Raw genomic sequence first — 9,540 nt, forward strand, 5'->3', positions numbered from 1 at the left:
TAGAGTCGAAACTAGTCACTTACTCCAATAAATATTTTAACAAGATTGCGATCAAGACTGTTTTAGATTTTAATTTTAACTGGTTTGATGCAGCTCTCCATGCTACTCTATCCTGTGCACGTCTCTTCATCTCTGAATAACTAATGCTTCCTACATCCATATGAATCTGCTTACCATACTCATCTTTTGGTCTCTCTCTCTGTCTCTATGATTTTTATCACCCAACGCTTCCCTCCAGTACTGAATTGGTGATTCCTTGATGTCTCAGAATGCATCCTACTCATCTTCTAGTCAGGTTGTGCCACAAATTCATTTCTCCCCAATGCTGTTGAGTACTTCCTCGTTTGTTACCTGACCTACCCATCTAATCTTCATTATTCTCCTGTAGCACCACATTTCAAAAGCTTCTTAATACCATAGAAATTCATTTTTCGGGAAAGCTGAACTCTTTGTTTTTGTTAGTTTAGCAGTGAAATGTTTTGTGCAAGAATCTTGAGCCATTTGCAAGTTTAATTGTTTGAGTCCTTATTGATTGGTTAGAAACTATCATTGTTTCTTCTTTTTTGAATTTTGTCTAAGATAGTATTTGAAGAAGTTTATGCCAAGCAGTAAGAATAATCAGTGGCAGTTCAGTTTTCTGCATAGTGTGCACCACTGTCATTATCCAACAGTTGAGATCACACTCTACCAATGTAGGAGACATGGTTGAGTGTGTTCAGAGCTCTGTGGCAGTAATATTTGGCCTTTGTGTTTGTTATTCCTTTCAGCTACAAGCTGTAGAACGATTATGATCTCCCATGAGTAGGCAAATGATGAATTCTGCAGGCAATGTATAACTTACTTTTCGTAAGAAATCTCTTATATTATGTTCTTGCCCAATAAACTGGTACAGTACACTAAATCAATGGGCCATGATAAAATATTTTGTTGTTATTATTGTTGTTGTGGTCTTCAGTCCTGAGACTGGTTTGATGCAGCTCTCCATGCTACTCTATCCTGTGCAAGCTTCTTCATCTCCCAGTACCTACTGCAACCTACATCCTTCTGAATCTGCTTATTGTATTCATCTCTTGGTCTCCCTCTACGATTTTTACCCTCCACGCTGCCCTCCAATACTAAACTGGTGATCCCTTGATGCCTCAGAACATGTCCTACCAACCGATCCCTTCTTCTGGTCAAGTTGTGCCACAAACTTCTCTTCTCCCCAATCCTATTCAATACTTCCTCATTAGTTATGCGATCTACCCATCTAATCTTCAGCATTCTTCTGTAGCACCACATTTCAAAAGCTTCTATTCTCTTCTTGTCCAAACTATTTATCGTCCATGTTTCACTTCCATACATGGCTACACTCCATACAAATACTTTTAGAACTGACTTCCTGACACTTATATCTATACTCAATGTTAACAAATTTCTCTTCTTCAGAAACGCTTTCCTTGCCATTGCCAGTCTACATTTGATATCCTCTCTACTTCGACCATCATCAGTTATTTTGCTCCCCAAATAGCAAAACTCCTTTACTACTTTAAGTGTCTCATTTCCTAATCTAATTCCCTTAGCATCACCCAACTTAATTCGACTACATTCCATTATCTTCATTTTGCTTTTGTTGATGTTCATCTTATATCCTCCCTTCAAGACACTGTCAATTTCGTTCAACTGATCTTCCAAGTCCTTTGCTTTCTCTGACAGAATTACAATGTCATCGGCGAACCTGAAAGTTTTTATTTCTTCTCCATGGATTTCAATAACTACTCTGAATTTTTCTTTTGTTTCCTTCACTGCTTGCTCAATATACAGATTGAATAACATCGGGGAGAGGCTAAAACCTTGTCTCACTCCCTTCCCAACCACTGCTTCCCTTTCCTGTCCCTCGACTCTTATAACTGCCATCTGGTTTCTGTACAAATTGTAAATGGCCTTTCGCTCCCTGTATTTTACCCCTGCCACCTTCAAAATTTGAAAGAGAGCATTTTTTCATGTGCAAAAAAAACTACCATGCAAGTCTTAAACGTTTGTGATACATGATAAACTTGCAACATAGTTTTGAACTTGAAAGATGTTATAATGTGACTTGCTTGTGACTGACCATCTGGAACATTTTTAGAAACAAAATATGGATGTTGATTTCTTGATGTCAAATTAAAGTTTTTCTGTTATTGTAACTCTTTTTTTATCTGTTGGCATCCTGTGAACTATTTCATCGTGCCTCAGGGTTTGACCCATAAGTTTCTTTTCCAACTTCCTTCTTCTCCACTTCTTTTGGCTTGTTGGACACACTGTTATAAACCATATAGACTTAGCATCTCTGGGAAGAAGCAACACCAGCAGCAATCCTACTCCTACTACTACTACTAGTAGTAGTAGTAGTAGTAGTAGCAGCAGCAGGTGCAGTATACTTGCTGTGAAAATCATCAGTTTTAATCTTTAGTCAAAGTATTTCATTCAGCATTCAAGTATGTTTTTAAACAAAATGATATGAAATGTCGAATAACAGAGTAAAGATACACATAAGAGTTAAATTACATTAAAGATCTTTTGTTTTTGTTTTGTTTTCAGTAATGGAGAAAATTTAAACACTTTAGTATGACATAATTAGTGCCAGTTTTCATTGTTGGTAAGCTCTTTGCCAATATCTGTGCCTAAGATATTGTTTGTGGAATTGAAATGAATCAGGAATATTACCTAAGACTTTAATTGCTAAAGCACTGATATTGAGTCACATCTATTAACAAACATGCAGACAACACCATCTATAAGAAAATACATAAACTTAATAGAAAAGAAATAGTCCTCCTCTCATTTTTGGGTGAAACAGATTTTTATTGAAGAATCTGCTATATATCATATAGTGCATAAAAGAAAATTTGTTTCACAGAAGACTCGTAAGGGCAGATGTGTGAAGAGTAAACAAACTTGAAATTAATGAGAGCTAATCAGAGAAAAGGTAGAGTGGGAGGGGGTATCATCAAGCCAGAATTTCGCCTTCTCAAACCTGTTTTTGTTTAAACAACTGTTGTTTTATGTTAGACTTCATTTTGCCAAAGGTCTTGAATTTTGTTTATTTTCATAATTTGACATTATATACTTAAGATTGTTAATACATTTGACTTAGTTAATATGCACAAATAGTTTAACTTGTACTCCTTGTGCATTGTAAAACTAAATGAATTACAAGCAGAGTGTTGCTGAGGATAACTGTTTTGCCTTTAGAGATCACTGCCATATTTCATTATTTTAATTTCACAGTACTTTCAAATGTGACTGTAGTCTTGTTCAGATTTAATGTGTTACTAGTTTTGTTGCTGACTGTATGTATAGATCTCATGTATTTGGAATTGACCTTGGAAAATAGTAAGCAGAATTAGCAAATGTTATTTGTTAAATACTTACAGAAAAAATACCCATTCTTCTTTGAGACAGGTCCTGAGATGCACAGTCAGATTGTAACACAGTGTGTGAATATGTTTTAAGTCTGTATTAGTATTTAGAAACCAAAACTCATCAGCTGTTCAAAGTGTTAAAGGAAATTATGTGTGTTCTGTGAAGCAATACAAAATAAACTCAAAACCCTGTTACATTGAATATGGATATTTTGTGTGTTGCTTCCAATCATGTGTTCTCAATAAAATATATGTTTATTCCTCCTCTTTTGTGAACTTTATGTACATTATTTTATTAGATGGGAGATAAATGTGATGTTTAGGTGTTACATATATTGCTTCTTTCATTTTGTCGAGTAGTTAGATACACTGAATTTAGTTGGTACTTTCTTACATAAAGTAACGTTAAGTAGTGATTATACATCTACAGTTCAATGACATTTTCTTTGTTTTCTCAAATTCATGTTTCTTCTAATATCATTATTTTCTGTGCAACCACTTGTTAATGTTTATCCAGATTAAAAGCAGCACAGCCACTTCTCATCCTTAAAAACTATATTTAACAAATCATACATAATAGCAACACAAGGACAGTGATTATTGGCTGTGTAATTAGAGATACAGTAAACCCTTATTTAACATTTTTCTAGGGACCAGAATTTTTTAACCTTAAATGGGGGTTTACCGTAAATCGAGGTTTCGATAGAAAGCAAACCTTTTCCAGAACTCTCTGGTGTATATGTAAAGAGTTTTTTTTTTTTTTTTTTTAAATTGCTATGAATATTTGAAAAATTGCTAAATTCGCCCATGATAAAAAAAAAACCGTAACAGTCATTACTCGAAACTAACACAACGGCTTCTGTGGTGGCATCTAGCCGCAAAAAGCAGCAACAAAGGCCACAATAGAGAGCCTGTGTACTACACAGGCTCTCTAGGCCGCTAGCCCTTACAGTGACAACTAGTGGCATTTTTCGGAACATCGTAGGCTTTGCACCCGAATGTAAACTGCAAGCGGTTTTTTGGATTCCGAAAACCAGAAAAAAGTGCGGCTTGCTTTCGGGCCGCAAAAGCCACTATTGTATTGTTTTCATATTTGATTTCCTAACTCTAAATGCGGGTTTTGACGTAATGGGAAGTACGTTAAATCGAATATAAAATTGCATTGCACTTTATGGAATAATTTTCAGGACTTGAAATTTCTTCCGTTAAATGCTGGTTTACGCTAAGTAGAGGTCGCACAAAATAGGGGTTATACTGTACTTTTACTGGAAGGCAAAAGGAAAATGAGAGACAGATAAATGTGTAGAAAAGTGTCGAAGGTAACACAGAAAAGAGTGAGTACCTGTAAACCCCAGACTGAGCGGTTCTAGGTGCTTTGTTCGGAACTGTGCTGCTGCTACGGTCACAGGTTCGAATCCTGCCTCGGGCATGGATGTGTGTGATGCTCTTAGGTAAGTTAGGTTTAAGTAGTTCTAAGTCTAGGGGACTGATGACCTCAGATGTTAAGTCCCATAGTCCTTAGAGCCATTTGAACCATTTGTAAACCCCAAGCCAAGGGAGAAATAGTGAACTGAATAGCAAAGTAAAGCAACAATAGAGAACTTGCCCTGAAGCTATTAATGACTGTCCTTAGTTTTTTGCTGCCCCTCTAAATTTCCCCGATAGTCTCATATTTACTGCAGTTTTACTCTCCTTAAGGATCGCTTTTAAAATTTTAGAAAACTTTATACACTGAACATCCTATGGATATGTGCTCTCCCTCTCCCCCCCTCTCCCTTCCTCTCCTGTCCTGCAGTCATGAATGGAGCAGAAATGGAGTATCTGTTACTAATACCATAAGCCCGATGTTTCTAAATGTATGATTCTATAGCTCCTCACACAGAATATTTTGACTGAAATTCACAATTCTTTTGTGTTGTTGCAGTGTGTGAGTGATCATTAGGTGCTTTTTAGGCAATGTAAGAGTATTATTATTATTATTTCTATTATTAATACTACATACAGTTTTATCTGTTTGTAAAAGATTATCCACAATCTGTGCTGATTTTGTGTGTGAGCTCTACATTTAATTTTAGAATTTTAACCTACATATGAGGAGAATCTTTCGTGTGGATATCAGTTTCCATCACTCTCAAGCAATTCCCATTGTTCCAAAAGTTTAGTCAAAAACTGTTATTCATGCCTACTCGAGTGAGTGCAATTTTAATTGCTATTTTTTTTAATATCCAGGGCTAGTGTCACTGTTTCAGTTCCAGTGCAATTTTATATTTTCTCATAAATGTTATCATTTTCAAAAGATTTGTTTATATTTTAGTACTGTTGTCTATGTTGTGAAAATAAAAAATAACATCACTTTGTGATTGTGTGATGGGCTTTATTTGTATTTCCTTAACACAGAATGCTGAAAATTACATTACATTAGCTATACTCCATATATTTTGTGGATGAGGGTGCCTCAGAGTTGTAATTACATTTGAACTTTTTGCATTCCCTCTAGCCGTCTACAAAAATTTAATTTCTCTGGACTTGGGGTGAAGAAACCATATCACCATTCCTTCACAGCCTCAGCACCTTCTCTCTCATTAGCTGAACCTGTTCCTTCTCAGCCCAGCGTCCCATCTTCCTACATGTTGACTGCCACCTCTGTGATGGCTGTATCCATACATCTATTTACATCAAGTCCGCTAACAGTGAACAGTACCAGCATTTTCACTGTTGTTATCCCTTGAACATTGAAAAATCGCTCCCATGTATTTGGGCCACCCATGGATGGTGCAACAGGAGTGACAAGAATTCCTCGCTCAGTGTGATGTATTTCTCACAAAGGCGTTCATAAACAGGCAGTATCACCCAAACCTAGTCTGCAAACAGACCTCCTGTGCTATATCCTCATACGCTGCTAATCCTTGAACCAACCCGCAAAGGAGCATTCTTATCACACAATATCATCTCGGACTGGAACAACTGAACCATGTCCTTTACCTGGGCTTCGACTAGCTGTCATTGTGCCTGGAAGTGAGACACAATTTACACACAATCCTGCCCTCTCCTAAGACGGTATTCTGCCACCCACCCAACTTACACAGTGTACTAGTCCATTCTTATGCCACACGCAGTCCCAATCCCTTGCCTGTCTCATGGTGGGATGTAACGAAGCCGTTTTGTAGCTGTACTGAGACCAGAAGATGTGATTCCTTTCAAACGGTGTGTCGCTCTGATGCTATCAATAATACTTTTTACCTCAATTATTTTCTTGTTTGCTTGCCGTCTAGAATTCTCTTGATGCAGTGAACCTACTATGCAGTGCCACCAACTCTTCCCATGTGACTTCTTCTCTGTCTGAAGAGGGTTGAGGACTGGAAGAGAGCTTTGTAGTATTCAAGCCTATGAAGTGATGAAACTGCTTTTTAAAGAACTCTTCTGTATTTGTTGCTCTTAGTTAACAATTACAGCATTGGGTGAGCAGGTCTCTTATTAATCAGATCATCATCTCCATACCAAATCTCAGAACAGAATAGATGAGAATGTCATTCCTCTTCAGCTTCTTTCAACTATTTCTGAGCATTGTCATTGTCGATAGCGTCTCTAGTTCCCTACATTCCAAAACACCGCCAGGCTGTGATGACAAAGCATAAGCAACCTCTTTGCAGTCGGTGGAGACTCCCAATCACCATAGTGCCTTGCTGACATCTGTGTGTGCATTTCGATCCATCTCTGTATAATCAGCAAATCGGGGTCTGCACAGTTGGAAGTTCTCTCCACACTAACTAACTAAATAAAGCTGCCAGTTCTCACAAACATCCTTCATGAGTCTAAGGACTAAGAATGGAGCATGTTATTCCAAAGACTCTCATGTTACACCATGTATCCCCCCCCCCCCCCAAATCTCCCCCCCCCCCCCCCCTCTCATTTAGACGAAAGTCATTATATAATTCAACTTATGTAACCAATTACAATCATTTTATAACTTTCAATTTTGGTGAATGTAACTCATGATCAAACTCAATTTTATTCTTTCACAGTACAGATCTTGCGAGTATATTTCTTACTTACTTTTCAGTTTGTGATCACTAGGTTCTATGGCGAGTGCATTTATATTCTGGTTATGTCTTTAGCACATATTTATGGTCACTTAGTTAAGAGAGAAAGTATGTTTTTAATAATCTCCTTTCTTTATCCTCTCTCTCTTTCTTTAAACTACTATTGCCATCCAACTACTTTAAGTTAAATTGTTAGATTTTCATAGATGAAGAAAACCTATAAGAGATTTGAGCTATTTGACCAGAATGGATCATTATTATGCTGACATTTTCCTCTACACAACTTTCTGCTATTTCAAATCCCAGATTTGTGATAAGTCAACATGTAAGGAAACATATATTCAAGGGATCAGTCATTGCCCAGATAAGTATTTGCTTTTGACTGTTTTGGAGAATACTTCATTAGTGTGATTAACAGCAGGTACTGTGTACCTACATTATTGTCTTTGTGATGTAGGTGTCCATCTCCTTGTCCCTGTACATAAAAGAAATGTTACAGATCATTCCTTCCATGGATTCACCTGACCAAGGATTAGACCATCCCTTCTCCAGGTTCATCTATTCTTATTCTTTTCCCTGTCTACATAGAACTGGGTCAACCCAATTTTAACAATTGGAAATTGTATCACAACTTGGAACCCTTACCTTTATAAATTTCAACAATGAAGTTTCTACATATCTTTTTCATCTTACCTGGCTATTTCAAATGCATGTTCACTAACTCCTTCTTTTATAATCTTTTGCAGTGCTGTAACTCGTGTACATTCTTTCGAATTGTGCAGTACAGACAGATCCTTGTCTCATGTTATCCTTGTGAAAGGCAAATCACTCACAACCTATTTATTGTTGCCATTGTTATCTTGTGTTGTGTATATTTATTATCGAAGCAGTCAGATTGTGGTCCTACTAAGAAAAAATTATTTGGAGCTGTCACCCTGATGCTGTCAGTGTTACTTTTTACCTTAACCATTGCCTCGTATGCTCACATTTCCAGAATTCTCTTGATGCAGTTGACCTGCTATGCAGAGCCACCAACTCTTCTCTGTCTGAAGAGAGTAAAGGGTTGTAAGAGACCTACATCTACATCGATACTCTGAAAATCACATTTAAGTGCCTGGCAGAGGGTTCATCGAACTACCTTCACAGTTCTCTATTATTCCAATTTCGTGTAATGTGCATAAAGAACCAACACGTATATCTTTCTGTACAGGCTCTGATTTCCCTTATTTTATCGTGGTGATCGTTTCTCCCTATGTAGGTCGGTGTCAACAAAATATTTTTGCATTCCGAGGAGGAAGTTGGTGTTTGGAATTTCGTGAGAAGATTTCATCACAACAAAAAATGCCTTTGTTTTAATTATGTCCAGCCCAAATCCTGGATCATTTCAGTGACACTCTCTCCAATATTTCATGATAATACGAAACGTGCTGCCCTTCTTAGAATTTTTTCGATGTACTTAGTCAATCCTATCTGGTAAGGATCCCACGTCACGCAGCAGTATTCTACAAGGGGACAGGCAAGCATAGTGTAGGCAGTCTCCTTAGTAGATGTGTTACATTTCCTAAGTGTCCTGCCAACAAAACGCAGTCTTTGGTTAACCTTCCCCACAACATTTCCTACGTGTTCCTTCCAATTTAAGTAGTTTGTAATTGTAATTCCTAGGTATTAAGTTGAAATTACGGACTTGTAGTATTCAAGCTACAAAATTAGATGACTGCTTTTTAAAGAACTCTTATGTATTTTGTTACTCTTATGTTATGAACTGTAGATTAAAACTGAAGAAACTGCAAAAAGGTGAGAATTTAAGGAGATGGGACCTGGATAAACTGACTAAACCAGAGGTTGTACAGAGTTTCAGGGAGAGCATAAGGGAACAATTGACAGGAATGGGGGAAAGAAATACAGTAGAAGAAGAATGGGTGCTTTGAGGGATGAAGTAGTGAAGGCAGTAGAGGATCAAGTAGGTAAAAAGACGAGGGCTAGTAGAAATCCTTGGGTAACAGAAAATATATTGAATTTAATTGATGAAAGGAAAAAATATAAAAATGCAGTAAATGAAGCAGGCAAAAAGGGATACAAACAACTCAAAAATGAGATCGACAGGAAGTGCAAAA

Source organism: Schistocerca serialis, chromosome 4 (assembly GCF_023864345.2).
Source record: "Schistocerca serialis cubense isolate TAMUIC-IGC-003099 chromosome 4, iqSchSeri2.2, whole genome shotgun sequence".
NCBI classification, from domain to species: Eukaryota; Metazoa; Arthropoda; class Insecta; order Orthoptera; family Acrididae; genus Schistocerca; species Schistocerca serialis.